Genomic DNA, 19,004 nt, shown 5'->3' on the forward strand with positions numbered 1-19,004 from the left:
AGGGGAGCTTGAAGTCAATCCCCGAGGCCGCGGTCTCAGGCTCGGGGACGAAGCTCACGCACGCCCAGCATTGGGTAGGGTCGACAAGATGCAGCAAGAAGAAGTGGCGCAGCAAGGCAACCGAAGGAGGGATGCCCACCATGGCTTCGCAAACAAAGGCGAAGACCGAAAGGAGGGTGATGGACTTGGGACTTAGATGCATCATGTGGATCTGATAATGGGAGAGCACGGCATTAAAGAAATCAGAAAAGGGGGGAACCAGACCCGCCCATGGGGCGTCGGTAAAATATGGGACCTCGGTAGCTATCCTAACAATGGAGAAGTGGGGCGCAGACCAGGCCGTCGTCCTCCCGCACTCATTGAAGGTGGTGTCCAGAGCCAAGCTGACCTTGCCCAGGCACTCTTGATTGAGTATGGTCGACCGGCCGACGGCGGGGGCCACCGATGGCGGCACACAAGGCGGAGACATGGGTTTCTTCCCTCTCTCCTTCTTCGTCGGAGCCATGGCGATGGGAAAGAGGGGGAAGATTCGAGATTGGATTGGAGGCAGGAGCAGGCGTTCGAAGGGAGGAAGAACATGGGACGCTCGAGCAACAAGAAGGGGAGCGGCTGTGTACAACTACAAGTCCGCCTAGCAGGGCGCAGAATAAGGGGGCGTGGGGGAACAGTACCGCCCATGTCCAATCAACCGCCACATGGCGCCCAAGGCCGCAGGCTATTAGGGCCCGCGGCGCTTCGCCTTTGCCCTTTCGCCTCTCAACACGACCAAGTTCGGGCGCGCCTTGGGCCCGGGGGCTACTATCGGCGTTCTGGGAACGGGGGTCCCCGGACTTGCCTGCCTACGGCCTGCGGCGTGGCTCAAAGGGGGGCCCAGCACGGCCCATCTTCATCAACACAAGACTCAAGACCCTCGCGAGGGGCCAAGCCTCGCAGGGCGGACGACATGGAGCTTCCTCAGGCGCGGCCTCGTCAGGCTGGCTCACGAGGAGGCGGAGAGATCAAGGCGGGGTACCTCGCGAGGTGCCCGTGACGCAAGCCATGATGACTCAGGGCGCCAGGCGGGTGCCAACCCGCGCAGCGTCCTCTTTTCCTCTTTGGTGCAAAGGGAGCAAGCGCAGCCGTGGAGTACCGAGGCATCAGGCAAAGGTTGCCATTTCGGTGCAACGAGACCAAGACCAGGAGGACTACGAGATGGAGGTCACCGTGGAGCCCAAGACGGCGTCATCACCAGAGCTTTGCGCAGGCGAAGACTGCTTTTGTTAGGATAGCTGATACTTGCTGTCCCCCTTCAAATTAGCCCGCCATTGTTGGCTCCCTTCCCGCTCGATATTTGGGAAGAGGACCAGGGCCTCTATAAATAGGACCAGCCGCCCATAGAGCAAGGTGGGAAAAAGGGGGATGAACAATAGAGTAAGGAGGCGGTAGGCATAGAGAGAGAGAGAAAGGAGGCTGAACTCCTCCCAGCAGTTCATCGCCCCAGCCAAGAACAGACCCTTGCGAGGCTGTTCTTCCTTGTACTGTTCACCATCATCAGCCCAAGAGGCAATCCACCCACCACACACTGGAGTAGGGTATTACACCACAACGGTGGCCCGAACCAGTATAAACCCTGTGTCTCTTGTGCAGTTCTTTCAGTAGTCTAGATCTTTGCGAGACGGAGTGGTAGAAGGCGTAATCTCCGCGCGCACCCCAGTGTTCGAACCTTAAGGGTCTGCCGGAACCCGAAATCCGACAGCTTTCAATGGTGAACATCAATATGTTGATCATATCTACTATATGATTCACGCTCGACCTTTCGGTCTCAGTGTTCCGAGGCCATATCTTCATATGCTAGGCTCGTCGAGTTTAACCTGAGTATTCGGCATGTGCAAAACTGGCTTGCACCCATTGTAGATGGACGTAGAGCTTATCACACCCGATCATCATGTGGTGTCTGGGCACGACGAACTTTGGCAACGGTGCATACTCAGGGAGAACACTTTTATCTTGAAATTTAGTGAGAGATCATCTTATAATGCTACCGTCAATCAAAGCAAGATAAGATGCATAAAAGATAAACATCACATGCAATCAATATAAGTGATATGATATGGCCATCATCATCTTGTGCTTGTGATCTCCATCTCCGAAGCACCGTCATGATCACCATCGTCACCGGCGCGACACCTTGATCACCATCGTAGCATCGTTGTCGTCTCGCCAATATTATGCTTCCACAACTATCGCTACTCCTTAGTGATAAAGTAAAGCATTACAGCGCAATTGCATTGCATACAATAAAGCGACAACCATATGGCTCCTGCCAGTTGCCGATAACTTGGTTACAAAACATGATCATCTCATACAATAAAATTTAGCATCATGTCTTGACCATATCACATCACAACATGCCCTGCAAAAACAAGTTAGACGTCCTCTACTTTGTTGTTGCAAGTTTTACGTGGCTGCTACGGGCTTAGCAAGAACCGTTCTTACCTACGCATCAAAACCACAACGATAGTTTGTCAAGTTGGTGTTGTTTTAACCTTCGCAAGGACCGGGCGTAGCCACACTTGGTTCAACTAAAGTTGGAGAAACTGACACCCGCCAGCCACCTGTGTGCAAAGCACATTGGTAGAACCAGTCTCGCGTAAGCATACGCGTAATGTCGGTCCGGGCCGCTTCATCCAACAATACCGCCGAACCAAAGTATGACATGCTCGTAAGCAGTATGACTTATATCGCCAACAACTCACTTGTGTTCTACTCGTGCACAACATCAGCGCATAAAACCTAGGCTCAGATGCCACTGTTGGGGAACGTAGTAATTTCAAAAAAATTCCTACGCACACGCAAGATCATGGTGATGCATAGCAACGAGAGGGGAGAGTGTTGTCCACATACCCTCGTAGACCGAAAGCGGAAGCGTTAGCACAACGCGGTTGATGTAGTCATACGTCTTCACGATCCGACCGATCCAAGTACCGAACGCACGGCACCTCCGAGTTCAGCACACGTTCAGCTCGATGACGTCCCACAAACTCCGATCCAGCAGAGCTTCACGGGAGAGTTCCGTCAGCACGACGGCGTGGTGACGGTGATGATGCTGCTACCGACGCAGGGCTTCGCCTAAGCACCGCTACGATATGACCGAGGTGGAATATGGTGGAGGGGGGCACCGCACACGGCTGGGAGAGATCAACCGATCAACTTGTGTGTCTAGAGGTGTCCCCCTGCCCCTGTATATAAAGGAGCAAGGGGAGGAGGCCGGCCGGCCCTCTATGGGCGCGCCCGGAGGAGGAGTCCTCCTCCTAGTAGGAGTAGGACTCCCCTTTCCTACTCCTACTAGGAGGAGGAAAGGAAGGAGGAGAAGGAGAAGGAGGAAAAGGAGGAAAGGGGGGCCGGCCCCCTAGTCCAATTCAGTTTGGGCTAGGGGGGGGCGCGCGCCCTGCCTCCTCTCTTCCACCACTTGGCCCATGAGACCCATTACTTCTTCCTTGTATTCCCGTAACTCCCCGGTACCCCCGAAAATACCCGAATCACTCGGAACCTTTTCGATGTCCAAATATAGTCGTCCAATATATCGATCTTTACGTCTCGACCATTTCGAGACTCCTCGTCATGTACCCGATCTCATCCGGGACTCTGAACTACCTTCGGTACATCAAATCACATAAACTCATAATACAATCGTCACCGAAACTTTAAGCGTGCGGACCCTACGGGTTCGAGAACTATGTAGACATGACCGAGACATGTCTCCAGTCAATAACCAATAGCGGAACCTGGATGCTCATATTGGCTCCCACATATTCTACGAAGATCTTTATCGGTCAGACCGCATAACAACATACGCTGTTCCCTTTGTCATCGGTATGTTACTTTCCCGAGATTCGATCGTTGGTATCTCAATACCTAGTTCAATCTCGTTACCGCCAAGTCTCTTTACTCGTTTCGTAATACATCATCCCGCAACCAACTTATTAGTTGCAATGCTTGCAAGGCTTAAGTGATGTGCATTACCGAGAGGGCCCAAAGATACCTCTCCGACAATCGGAGTGACAAATCCTAATCTCGAAATACGCCAACCCAACAAGTACCTTCGGAGACACCTGTAGAGCACCTTTATAATCACCCAGTTACGTTGTGACGTTTGGTAGCACACAAAGTGTTCCTCCGATAAACGGGAGTTGCATAATCTCATAGTCATAGGAACATGTATAAGTTATGAAGAAAGCAATAGCAACAAACTAAACGATCAAGTGCTAAGCTAATGGAATGGGTCAAGTCAATCACATCATTCTCCTAATGATGTGACCCCGTTAATCAAATGACAACTCATGTCTATGGCTAGGAAACATAACCATCTTTGATTAACGAGCTAGTCAAGTAGAGGCATACTAGTGACACTCTGTTTGTCTATGTATTCACACATGTATTATGTTTCCGGTTAATACAATTCTAGCATGAATAATAAACATTTAACATTGATATAAGGAAATAAATAATAACTTTATTATTTCCTCTAGGGCATATTTCCTTCAGAAGACACCTGGCGCAACGGTCTTGGGGCGTTACAACACTCCACAACTACGAGAGGATCTCGTCCCGAGATCTAGGATGGCACCGGAGGGAAAAACAGAAGAGGAAGATGAGAGGTAAAACTAAGTTGCTTCATTGACAAACCAGTGAAACCAAAGAACCTTGAAAGGTTAAACCACTTCAAGAAAAGAATACAACGGAGATGAACAAAGTTGACAACCTCTGCCAGAAAAGAGAAACAAGGAAGAACAAATTCGGACAACACTCCGGTTGAAAAGAGATGCAAGACTTGATAAGATGAAAAGAACTTGAGAAGAGGGCACAACACTCCGGTTAAATGGAAAAGCATGAAAAGAACACAATCCTCACAACTCGAGATTATGAGAGAAGAGAGAAACATCACAATGCCTCCGGATGAAGGAATCAAAGGTAGATCGTCGGAACAAAAGAACGGAGAAGAAAATGACAACTTCTACCACAAATGAACTTGGAAAGCATCCTTGCAAGGAAGTATTGCACGGGGTTGTTAGGGAGTCAACAACGAAAAGAAAAAAAGCTTGTAGTGGGCTTATGGAAAACATCTCAAAAATTTGGAGTGAAATTCTGCCACCAAAAACAATGATTGATAGGGAACAATGAAGAGATGAAAAGAATCCTTGACGAACCACCAAGTAGAGCCTCCATGAAGAACTCCGGTAATAAAAGAATGATCAAACGAAAAGAAAGAGAAGTTGAAAGAACAAGGTGAAGCCTTGCGATGATTTGGATGGAGCTTCGTGACGAGATAAGTGAAAATTTGGAACTCCGGATTAAAGATAAAGCATCTCGAACCGAGAACGTGATATGATGAACCACTTCGGAAAGAAGAATTAGATCACTTGGATGAAAGAATAATAAGAATTACGTTATGCGTATCCTTCACCAATTAAATTGATGACACGCAATGGATTGCAAACAACTTATTCACGTTGGAAGGATTAAGAGAGATATGGCGCAAACTTGAGAAGGTCTTCGACGAACCACCGGAAGGATTGAAAAAACAAATGAATTTGTATGATAATGAAGGAAGAGAAACTCTTGAACAAACCACCGTAAGAATAAAATGAAAGTCGCAAAGGCACAATTCACCAGGAAGAATTGGAAAACGAATGAAGATACTTGAAGGAATTTAGATACATGAGAACGAATAGCTCACGAGCTGATTAGAGAATACTTGAGTGATGCACCGGTAAGATTTGGAGAACGAGAGTTGAAAGCTGAGAATGAATAAACCCGAAATGATGGCCTTCAGAGAATCAAACTAAAAAGACTCCTGAATTCCTTCGGATGGGTGAAAAGAATTCTCACAATCGAAAACAATTATGAGAGGATGGCACGAAGCTAGAGCCATGAATCTTCAAGAGAACGAATATGATTGAAGAGAAACTCTTCTTCGGTCTTCAAATCCGATAATGACGACGAGAACACCATCAAGAATTGGTGAGGCACTCCGGAATGAAGAATATAAAGATTGAGCCAATGACGAAAGAATTTGAAAGAACTTGGAGAAAGACATATGACTGATGATAATTTATTCTTACGTCATACTTGAAAGGATTTGAGGATAGCTCCAGGAAAAATAGAAGATTCAGGTAAGATCCTGAGAAAAGACCTGTGGGTTAGGGCCCACTCAAAAGATACGCCGTTGAACGATTACTTGAAAAGGATATTGCACCAGTTGAGTTAAATAGCTTCTATGATATAACATCCTCGAAAGAGCTTGAATGAAAGCAGAGTGGAAACACGAATCTTCGAGCTATCTTGAGCACTCCGGAATAAATGAATAGCGAGAGGTGGATGATTTAGAGGTGCACCGACATGAGAAAACATTTGAAATGAGGAAAGGATATGATCGACAAAGCTTGAATTGGATCCACTGGAGAAGAAAAGAATAAGGAATGACGAACTAGAAGCTCCATTAGAATCTTCATGAGAATCACCGGGTAAGAACACTGAAAGAAAAGAATGAAGAGACTTCACATCCATAACATGATAGTTTATTAAGAAATCTGAATCCTTGAAGGAGAAAGGGTGGGAGGGCGGGAAAACAAAGGCAGCTTGGGACGGAAGAAATGAGCATCGTTGAGAAGAACTGATAATAGATCTTGCGGATCTTGAAATGAAGGGATCCGCTTGAAGAGAAACACGCCGGTTGAAAAGGATTGACATGACAATCTCGATGATCAAGAAGGATTGGTATTCATATAGAAGTATGAGAACACCACTTAGGGAAGGTATGGAATCAACATTTGACTTCGAAGCAACTCGAATACCACAACTCAAAACAAACAAAGGATTGGCTTGCAAAATAAGCCGGAAATACCCGCGTGATCCTAAAAAAATTCATGAAATTTGAGAAGAGGAGAGTCAAAACTCTACGTCAGGATGCCTCACCAGAGCGACGAAGGGACTAGGGAGTAAAAAGAATCCTACTCCCCGATATATATAATCCTAAGACTCAAAACATTTTCTTCTAGACTCAACAACGTCTGCGATTCGATCAAGCAGGGGGCTCCTAAATCGGGGAAGGTTCTGATTACCAACTTGTAACACCCACGATGCGGTTATATCTCCCACGTGTCGGAGCATGACTTAGAGGCATAACCGCATAGTAGGCATGTCGCAAGAGGGGTAATCTTTACACATCCCATGTACTGAATAAGAAAGGGATAAAGAGTTGGCTTACAATCGCCACTTCAAACAATACATGAATATCATACATCATCCAGAATACAATCAAGGTCCGACTACGGAACCAAAATAAAGAAAGACCACCCCTATTGCTAGATCCCCAATCGCCCCAACTGGGCTCCACTACTGATCGACCGAAAAAGAAACAAAACAACAAACAAGATCTTCATCGAGATGGGTTGCGTCACCTCCACTGGTATCATCGGCCCTGCAACTCTTTTGGAAGTATCTATGAGTCACGGGGACTCAGCAATCTCACACCCGCGCGATCAAGACTATTTAAGCTTATGGGTAGGATAGGGTAGTGAGGTGGAGCTGCAGCAGGCACTAGCATACGCAAAAGAGAGCGAGAAGAGAAGCGATGCACGGTCGTGAACTAGAAGTGATCAAGAAGTGATGCAGAAACTACTTACGTTCAAACATAACACAAGAACTGTGTTCACTTCCCGGACACCGCCGAAAAGATACCATCACGGCTACACACGCGGTTGATGTATTTTTAGTTAAGTCAAATGACAAGTTCTCTACAACCGGACATTAACAAATTCCCATCTCCCCATAACCGCGGCCACGGCTTTCGAAAGTTCAAAACCCTGCAGGGGTGTCCCAACTTAGCCCATCACAAGCTCTCACAGTCAATGAAGGATATTCCTTCTAGCAGGAAGACCCAATCAGACTCGGAATTTCGGTTACAAGACATTTCGACAATGGTAAAACAAGTCCAGCAAGACCACCCGTTGTGTCGACAAATCCCGATAGGAGCTGCACATATCTTGTTCTCAAGGCACACCGGATAAGCTAAGTGTACAAGAGCCAACGTAACCCAAGTTGCCAAGGGACGGCCCTGCACGGTGCTCTAGTTTGGACCAACACTCAGAGGAGCACTGGCACGGGGTTTAAAATAAAGATGACCCTCGGGAGCGCGACTCCCAAGGGAAAAAGGCTTAGGTGGCAAATGGTAAAACCAAGGTTGGGCCTTGCTGGAGGAGTTTTATTCAAGGCGAACTGTCAAGGGGTTCCCATTATCACCCAACCGCGTAAGGAACGCAAAATCAAGGAACATAACACCGATATGACGGAAACTAGGGCGGCAAGAGTGGAACAAAACACCAGGCATAAGGCCGAGCCTTCCACCGTTTACCAAGTATATAGGTGCTTTAAAGTAAACAAGATATAATAATAATATCCCAACAATAATCATGTTCCAACAAGGAACAAACTTCATCTTCACCTGCAACTAGCAATGCTATAAGAGGGGCTGAGCAAAGCGGTAACATAGCCAAACAACGGTTTGCTAGGAAAGGTGGGTTAGAGGCTGAACGTGGCAATATGGGAGGCAAGATAAAGCATGTGGTAGGTATCGCAACATAGCAAAAGAGCGAGCATCTAGCAAGCAAAGATAGAAGTGATTTCGAGGGTATGATCATCTTGCCTGCAAAGTTCTCAGAGTTGACGAAAGCTTGATCCTCGTTAGCATACTCGACAGGTTCCTCGATCACGTACTCGTCTCCCGGCTCTACCCAAGGCAAGAACACAAGCAAAAGAACCGACAATCAATCACGGTGTAATGCGCAAGCAACATGATGCAAAACATGACATGATATGCGAGATGTGATATGCAATGCATATGCGTGCTTCGGAAGGGAAAGATAGAATCATGCCTCAACTTGGCAAACCAAGAGTGCCGCTAGAAAGATGAGATGATTCCGGTCAAAATCGATATAAAGATCGCCAGAATCGGAGACACGGTTTGCAAATGGAAGCAAAACAAGAATGGCACAATTCTGTGATTAACAGCACGATGCCATCTAGAATGCAACAAGAAACTAAGCTACTGCACCCCAACATAGTAACAAAGCCTATGGCAATAATCTACTCAAGATGCTTGACAAAATATGAAAACTGAGCTACGGCTAAATCACACAATAGCAGGTTCAAACAAGCATGGCAAAAGAGCAAAAGATATCAGCATCACAGACTTAGTGAAAATAACAACATGCCAGGAATTAACATCAGGAAGCAATGTTTAGAGAAAGATAACAACATGCTACAGGATCAGATCATAGCAAAGCAAGGCATGGCATGGATCTACTCAAAGCATATAACAAAAGTCCCTTACTGACCATAAGCCAAAAGGGCACAGAAAACATGATGGCACCCATGTAAACATAACAAGTTTCGTTAACAGTCAGACTTCGCAGAAAACTAGACATGGCAAAAACAGAGTTACGAAGGCACATTTGCGAGCTCGATACACTCAACACAAGGCATTACATGACAAGATAAGCATAGCATCAGCAATAAGACAAGTTCATGAAGCTAACCATGGCAAAAACAAACTCATAGCATGCATGGATCAACTACAACAACCTTGGCAAAATTGATTAACATGTAAACAATCTGCCAGGAACATTTTATAGCAAAAGTAGAGCAAGATTGAGTCATGCTAGGGCACTCCATAAATGCAAACAAGGGCATGGATGGATAGAGCTCAACCATATGCCCAAATTATCCTTACTGAACATACTCAAAAGAAGCATGGATCTCTCTGTAGCAACATGAATACATGGCATAAAAATAACGGCAGAGCAAAAAGTTAGTGAAATTCTAAGTCCCTGAAATCAGCAATATCACGAGAGCTACTTTGCATTCTTGTGCTAGTCACCACATTGATCACAAAAATACATGGCATACACCCCTGTAAAGATGGCATGGCATAGCCCAAAACACATGTAGGGCTCAAGTTCATATGCAGCACACGATAATCATGGCAAAAATGACAAATGCTCATAATCTGATAAGAATCAGGAACTAACATTTTATAGCACTCTTGCAACAGCATTTTAGGCATCAAGATGAAGTCAAACAAGCATGGTGCAATGGAACAAAATGAAGAAGCCATCCCGATTAACATTTTGGTATCTCATATGCACAAAACGGACCACCGAGCACAGAGTTATGATGCGATGAACATGGCTAAAAATAACAGAAAAGGACTTGAAAAATTCTTTCAACCCTAGGGTTTGCTGAATCCAGATCTGAGCATGCACGGAGTCCGAGGATGACCAGAATTCGCCTGAGGTGGCCGGAGCTTGGGGAGAGGAAGACGGATCTGGCTGGCCCGTCGCCGGAGAAGGGGTCGGCGGCGAGGCGGCGGACGGGCGCGGTGGCGCCGGGGCGAGCCGGTGGTCGGACGCGGTGGCGGCGGTGCGCCGGTGGGAGGGGACGCGGTGGCGGGCGAAGTCCAGCGAGGGGCGGCGCGGGGCGCGCGGGCGACCGGGCGACGGAGCGAGGACGCGGTGGAGGCGGGCGTCGGCTGGGCCCGCGGGGGCCTGATCTGGGCCCGGCGGGCCTCGGCAACGCGTGGGTCGGCGGCGGTGACATGGCGGCGCGGGAGTGGCTGAGGAGGCGGGGCGGACGCGTCCGGTCCGATCCAGACGTGTTCGGCGGCGCGGGGAAGAAGAGACTAGGGTTTTGGACCCGAAAATTCGGAGGAGTGCACATATTTATAGGTAGAGGGGGCTAGGAGAGTCCAAATGAGGTGCGGTTTTTGGCCACGCGATCGTGATCGAACGGCCGAGAGGATGGAGGGGGTTCAGATGGGATTTGGGCCACTTTGGAGGGGTGTTGGGCTGCAACACACACGAGGCCTTTACGGTTCCCCGCTTAACCGTTGGAGTATCAAACGGACTCCAAATGGCACGAAACTTGATGGGCGGTCTACAGGTGGTGTATCAAGGCCGCTTGGCAAATCTCGGTCCAGTCCGAGAATGTTTAACACCCGTGCACGAAAAGAGGCAAAAGGGGACGTCGGAGGACATGGGAGTGTCGGATTGCAAAACGGACAACAGAGAAAATGCTCGGATGCATGAGACGAACACGTATGCAAATGCGATGCACATGATGACATGATATGAAATGCATGACACGCAAACAAATGACAAGGCAACAACAGCGAATAACGGGAAGACACCTGGCGCAATGGGCTCGGGGCGTTACAACACTCCACCACTACGAGAGGATCTCGTCCCGAGATCTAGGATGGCACCGGAGGGAAAACAGAAGAAGAAGAAGAAGAAGAAGAAGAAGAAGAAGAAGAAGAGGAGGAGAGGTAAAACTAAGTTGCTTCTTTGACAAACGAGTGAAACCAAAGAACCTTGAAAGGTTAAACCACTTCAAGAAAAGAATACAAGGAGATGAACAAAGTTGACAACCTCCGTCAGAAAAGAGAAACAGGGAAGAACAAATTCGGACAACACTCCGGTTGAAAAGAGATGCAAGACTTGATAAGATGAAAAGAACTTGAGCAGAGGGCACAACACTCTGGTTAAATGGATAAGCATGAAAAGAACACAATCCTCACAACTCGAGATTATGAGAGAAGAGAGAAACATCACAATGCCTCCGAATGAAGGAATCAAAGGTAGATCGTCGGAACAAAAGAACGGAGAAGAAAATGACAACTTCTACCACAAATGAACTTGGAAAGCATCCTTGCAAGGAAGGATTGCACGGGGTTGTTAGGGAGTCAACAACAAAAAGAAAAAAAAGCTTGTAGTGGGCTTATGGAAAACATCTCAAAAATTTGGAGTGAAATTCTACCACCGAAAACAATGATTGATAGGGAACAATGAAGAGACGAAAAGAATCCTTGACGAACCACCATGTAGAGCCTCCATGAAGAACTCCGGTAATGAAAGAATGATCAAACGAAAAGAAAGAGAAGTTGAAAGAACAAGGTGAAGCCTTGTGATGATTTAGATGGAGCTTCGCGACGAGATAAGTGAAAATTTGGAACTCCTGATTAAAGATAAAGCATCTCGAACCGAGAACGTGATATGATGAACCACTTCGGAAAGAAGAATTAGATCACTTGGATGAAACAATAATAAGAATTACATTATGCGTATCCTTCACCAATTAAATTGATGACACACAATGGATTGCAAACAACTTATTCACGTTGAAAGGATTAAGAGAGATATGGCGCAAACTTGAGAAGGTCTTCGACGAACCACCGGAAGGATTGAAACAACGATTGAATCTGTATGATAACGAAGGAAGAGAAACTCTTGAACAAACCACCGTAAGAATAAAATGAAAGTCGCAAAGGCACAATTCACCGGGAAGAATTGGAAAACGAATGAAGATACTTGAAGGAATTTAGATACATGAGAACGAATAGCTCACGAGCTGATTAGAGAATACTTGAGCGATGCACCGGTAAGATTTGGAGAAGGACACTTGAAAGCTGAGAATGAATAAACCCGAAATGATGGCCTTCAGAGAATCAAACTGAAAAGACTCCTGAATTCCTCCGGATGGGTGAAAAGAATTCTCATAATCGAAAACAATTATGAGAGGATGGCACGAAGTTAGAGCCATGAATCTTTGAGAGAACGGATATGATTGAAGAGAAACTCTTCTTCGGTCTTCAAATCTGAGAATGACGACGAGAACACCATCAAGAATTGGTGAGGCACTCCGGAATGAAGAATATAAAGATTGAGCCAACGACGAAAGAATTTGAAAGAACTTGGAGAAAGACATATGACTGATGATAATTTATTCTTACGTCATACTTGAAAGGATTTGAGGATAGCTCCGGGAAAAATAGAAGATTCAGGTAAGATCCTGAGAAAAGACCTGTGGGTTAGGGCCCACTCAAAAGATACACCGTTGAACGATTACTTGAAAAGGAGATTGCACCAGTTGAGTTAAATAGCTTGTATGATATAACATCCTCGAAAGAGCTTGAACGAAAGCAGAGTGGAAACACGAATCTTCGAGCTATCTTGAGCACTCCGGAATAAATGAATAGCGAGAGGTGGATGATTTAGAGGTGCACCGGCATGAGAAAACATTTGAAATGAGGAAAGGATATGATCGACAAAGCTTGAATTGGATCCACTAGAGAAGAAAAGAATAAGGAATGACGAACTAGAAGCTCCGTTAGAATCTTCATGAGAATCACCGGGTAAGAACACTGAAAGAAAAGAATGAAGAGACTTCACATCCATAACATGATAGTTTATTAAGAAATCTGAATCCTTGAAGGAGAAAGGGTGGGAGGGCGGGAAAACAAAGGCAGCTTGGGACGGAAGAAATGAGCATCATTGAGAAGAACTGATAATAGATCTTGCGGATGTTGAGATGAACGGACCCGCTTGAAGAGAAACACGCCGGTTGAAAAGGATTGACATGACAATCTCGATGATCAAGAAGGATTGGTATTCATATAGAAGTATGAGAACACCACTTAGGGAAGGTATGGAATCAACATTTGACTTCGAAGCAACTCGAATACCACAACTCAAAACAAACAAAGGATTGGCTTGCAAAATAAGCCGGAAATACCCGCGTGATCCTAAAAAAATTTCGTGAAATTTGGGAAAAGGAGAGTCAAAACTCTACGTCAGGATGCCTCACCAGAGCGACGAAGGGACTAGGGAGTAAAAAGAATCCTACTCCCCGATATATATAATCCTAAGACTCAAAACATTTTCTTCTAGACTCAACAACGTCAGCGATTCGATCAAGCAGGGGGCTCCTAAGTCGGGGAAGGCTCTGATTACCAACTTGTAACACCCACGATGCGGCTATATCTCCCACGTGTCGGAGCATGACTTAGAGGCATAACCGCATAGTAGGCATGTCGCAAGAGGGGTAATCTTTACACATCCCATGTACTGAATAAGAAAGGGATAAAGAGTTGGCTTACAATCGCCACTTCAAACAATACATGAATATCATACATCATCCAGAATACAATCAAGGTCCGACTACGGAACCAAAATAAAGAAAGACCACCCCTATTGCTAGATCCCCGATCGCCCCAACTGGGCTCCACTACTGATCAACCGGAAAAGAAACAAAACAACGAACAAGATCTTCATCGAGCCGGGTTGCTTCACCTGCACTGGTATCATCGGCCCTGCAACTCTTTTGGAAGTATCTGTGAGTCACGGGGACTCAGCAATCTCACACCCGCGCGATCAAGACTATTTAAGCTTATGGGTAGGATAGGGTAGTGAGGTGGAACTGCAGCAGGCACTAGCATACGCAAAAGAGAGTGAGAAGAGAAGCGACGCACGGTCGTGAACTAGAAGTGATCAAGAAGTGATCCTGAAACTACTTATGTTCAAACATAACACAAGAACCGTGTTCACTTCCCGGACACCGCCGAAAAGAGACCATCACGGCTACACACGCGGTTGATGTATTTTTAGTTAAGTCAAATGTCAAGTTCTCTACAACTGGACATTAACAAATTCCCATCTCCCCATAACCGCGGGCACGGCTTTTGAAAGTTCAAAACCCTGCAGGGGTGTCCCAACTTAGCCCATCACAAGCTCTCACAGTCCATGAAGGATATTCCTTCTAGCGGGAAGACCCAATCAAACTCGGAATCCCGGTTACAAGACATTTCGACAATGGTAAAACAAGTCCATCAAGACCACCCGTCGTGCCGACAAATCCCGATAGGAGCTGCACATATCTCGTTCTCAGGGCACACCGGTAAGCTAAGTGTACAGGAGCCAACGTAACCCAAGTTGCCAAGGGACGACCCTGCACGGTGCTCTAGTTTGGACCAACACTCAGAGGAGCACTGGCCCGAGGGTTTAAAATAAAGATGACCCTTGGGAGCGTGACTCCCAAGGGAAAAAGGCTTAGGTGGCAAATGGTAAAACCAAGGTTGGGCCTTGCTGGAGGAGTTTTATTCAACGCGAACTGTCAAGGGGTTCCCATTATCACCCAACCGCGTAAGGAACGCAAAATCAAGGAACATAACACCGATATGACGGAAACTAGGGCGGCTAGAGTGGAACAAAACACCAGGCATAAGGCCGAGCCTTCCACCCTTTACCAAGTATATAGGTGCATTAAAGTAAACAAGATATAATAATAATATCCCAACAATAATCATGTTCCAACAAGGAACAAACTTCATCTTCACCTGCAACTAGCAATGCTATAAGAGGGGCTGAGCAAAGCGGTAACATAGCCAAACAACGGTTTGCTAGGAAAGGTGGGTTAGAGGCTGAACATGGCAATATGGGAGGCATGATAAAGCATGTGGTAGGTATCGTAGCATAGCAAAAGAGCAAGCATCTAGCAAGCAAAGATAGAAGTGATTTCGAGGGTATGATCATCTTGCCTGCAAAGTTCTCAGAGTTGACGAAATCTTGATCCTCGTTAGCATACTCGACAGGTTCCTCGATCATGTACTCGTCTCCCGGCTCTACCCAAGGCAAGAACACAAGCAAAAGAACCTACAATCAATCACGGTGTAATGCGCAAGCAACATGATGCAAAACATGACATGATATGCGAGATGTGATATGCAATGCATATGCGTGCTTCGGAAGGGAAAGATAGAATTAGGTCTCCACTTGGCAAACCAAGAGTGCCGCTGGAAAGATGAGATGATTCCGGTCGAAATCGATATAAAGATCGCCAGAATCGGAGACACGGTTTGCAAATGGCAAGCAAAACAAGAATGGCACAATTCTACGATTAACACCACGATGCCATCTAGAATGCAACAAGAAACTAAGCTACTGCACCCCAACATAGTAACAAAGCCTATGGCAATAATCTACTCAAGATGCTTGACAAAATATGAATACTGTGCTACGGCTAAATCACACAATAGCAGGTTCAAACAAGCATGGCAAAAGAGCAAAAGATATCAGCATCACAGACTTAGTGAAAATAATAACATGCCAGGAATTAACATCAGGAAGCAATGTTTAGAGCAAGATAACAACATGCTACAGGATCAGATCATAGCAAAGCAAGGCATGGCATGGATCTACTCAAAGCATATAACAAAAGTCCCTTACTGACCATAAGCCAAAAGGGCACAGAAAACATGATGGCACCCATGTACATAACAAGTTTCGTTAACAGATTCAGACTTAGCAGAAAACTAGACATGGCAAAAACAGAGTTACGAAGGCACGTTTGCGAGCTCGATACACTCAACACAAGGCATTGCATGACAAGATAAGCATATCATCAGCAAGAAGACAAGTTCAGGAAGCTAACCATGGCAATAACAAACTCATAGCATGCATGGATCAACTACAACAACCTTGGCAAAATTGATTAACATGTAAACAATATGCCAGGAACATTTTATAGCAAACGTAGAGCAAGATTGAGTCATGCTAGGGCACTCCATAAATGCAAACAAGGGCATGGATGGATAGAGCTCAACCATATGCCCAAATCATCCTTACTGAACATACTCAAAAGAAGCATGTATCTCTCTGTAGCAACATGAATACATGGCATAAAAATAATAGCAAAGCAAAAAGTTAGTGAAATTCTAAGTCCCTGAAATCAGCAATATCACGAGAGCTACTTTGCATTCTTGTGCTAGTCACCACATTGATCACAAAAATACATGGCATACACCCCTGTAAAGATGGCATGGCATAGCCCAAAACACATGTAGGCCTCAAGTTCATATGCAACACACGATAATCATGGCAAAAATGACAAATGCTCATAATCTGATAAGAATCAGGAACTAACATTTTATAGAACTCTTGCAACAGCATTTTAGGCATCAAGATGAAGTCAAACAAGCATGGTGCAATGGAGCTAAATGAAGAGGCCATCCAGATGAACATTTTGGTATCTCATATGCATAAAACGGACCACCGAGCACAGAGTTATGACCGATGAACATGGCTAAAAAAATAACAAAAAAGGACTTGAAAAATTCTTTCAACCCTAGGGTTTGCTGAATCCAGATCTGAGCGCGCACAGAGTCCGAGGATGACCGGAATTTGCCTGCGGTGGCCGGAGCTTGGGTTGAGGATGGCAGATCTGGCCACCCCGTCGCCGGAGAAGGGGTCGGCGGCGAGGCGGCGGACGGGCGCGGTGGCGCCGGGACGAGGTGGCGGTCGGGCGCGGTGGCGCCGGGGCGAGGCGGTGGTCGGACGCGGTGTCGGTGGTGCGCCGGCGAGCGGGGACGCGGCGGCGGGCGAAGTCCGGCGAGGGGCGGCGCGGGGCGCGCGGGCGACCGGGCGGCGGAGCGAGGACGCGGTGGAGGCGGGCGGCGGCGGGGCCCACGGGGGCCGGATATGGGCCCGGCGGGCCTCGGCGGCGCATGGGTCGGCGGCGGTGACGTAGCGGTGCGGGAGTGGCTGAGGCGACGGGGCGGACGCGTCCGGTCCGTTCCGGACGTGTCCGTCGGCGCGGGGAAGAAGAGACTAGGGTTTTGGACCCGAAAATTCGGAGGAGTGCACATATTTATAGGTAGAGGGGGCTAGGAGAGTCCAAATGAGGTGCGGTTTTCGGCCATGCGATCGTGATCGAACGGCCGAGAGGATGGAGGGGGTTCAGATGGGTTTTGAGCCACTTTGGAGGGGTGTTGGGCTGCAACACACACGAGGCCTTTACGGTTCCCGGGTTAACCATTATAGTATCAAACGGACTCCAAATGGCACGAAACTTGATAGGCGGTCTACCGGTGGTGTACCAAGGCCGCTTGGAAAATCTCGGTCCAGTCTGAGAACGTTTAACACCCGCACATGAAAAGGGGCAAAAGGGGACGCCGGAGGACATGGGAGTGTCGGATTGCAAAACAGACAACAGAGAAAATGGTCGGATGCATGAGACGAACACGTATGCAAATGCGATGCACATGATGACATGATATGAAATGCATGACATGCAAACAAATGACAAGGAAACAACAGCGAATAACTGGAAGACACCTGGCGCAACGGTCTCAGGGCGCTACAAAGCCATCATGGGTGGCCATCTTCATCATCCCGGCGCTCTCCATGACGAGGAGGGAGTAGTTCACCCTCGGGGCTGAGGGTATGTATCAGTAGCTATGTGTTTGATCTCTCTCTCTCTCTCTCTCGTGTTCTTGATTTGGCATGATCTTGATGTACCGCGAGCTTTGCTACTATAGTTGAATCATATGGTGTTTCTCCCCCTCTATCTTCTTGTGATGAATTGTGTTTTACCTTTGAGGTTTCACTATTATCGGATTGAATACTATTATGGATTTGAGAACACTTGATGTATGTCTTGCGTGGGATAACCGTGGTGATAATGGGGTGTTCTATTGATTCACTTGATGTATGTTTTGGCACTCAACCTGCGGATTCCCGAGGTGACATTGAGGTAATCTATGCATAGGGGTTGATGCATGTTTTCATCCTTGTTTCTCCAGTAGAAATCTTGGGGCACTCTTTGAGGTTCTTTGTGTTGGATTGAATATTATGAATCTGAAGTTGTTTGATGCATATCGTATAATTGACCCATGGATACTTGTGGTGACATTGGAGTATCTAGGTGACATTAGGGTTGATTGATGTGTGTCATATGGTGTTATTTTACTACAAACTCTAGGTCTGTTTGTAACACTTATAGGAATAGCTCAATGGATTGACCGGAAAGAATAACTTTGAGGTGGTTTCGTACCCTACAAGAAATTTCATCTTATGTTCTCCGCGATAGAAACTTTGGAGTGACTTTTTTTCGAACGTTGAGGGATTGCCATATGATTTAATTATGTTATCATCGTTGAGAGAACTTGCACTAGTGAAAGTATGAACCATATGCCTTGTTTTCGAGCATTGCAATACCGTTTTCGCTCACTTTTGTTACCAGTTACCTTGCTGTTTTTATATTTCAGATTACAAAAACCTATATCTACCATCCATATTGCACTTGTATCACCATCTCTTCACCGAACTAATGCACATATACAATTTACCATTGTA

This window comes from Triticum urartu, chromosome 5A (genome assembly GCF_056163025.1).
Source record: "Triticum urartu cultivar PI428250 chromosome 5A, HENAU_Tu73, whole genome shotgun sequence".
Classification (NCBI taxonomy): Eukaryota; Viridiplantae; Streptophyta; class Magnoliopsida; order Poales; family Poaceae; genus Triticum; species Triticum urartu.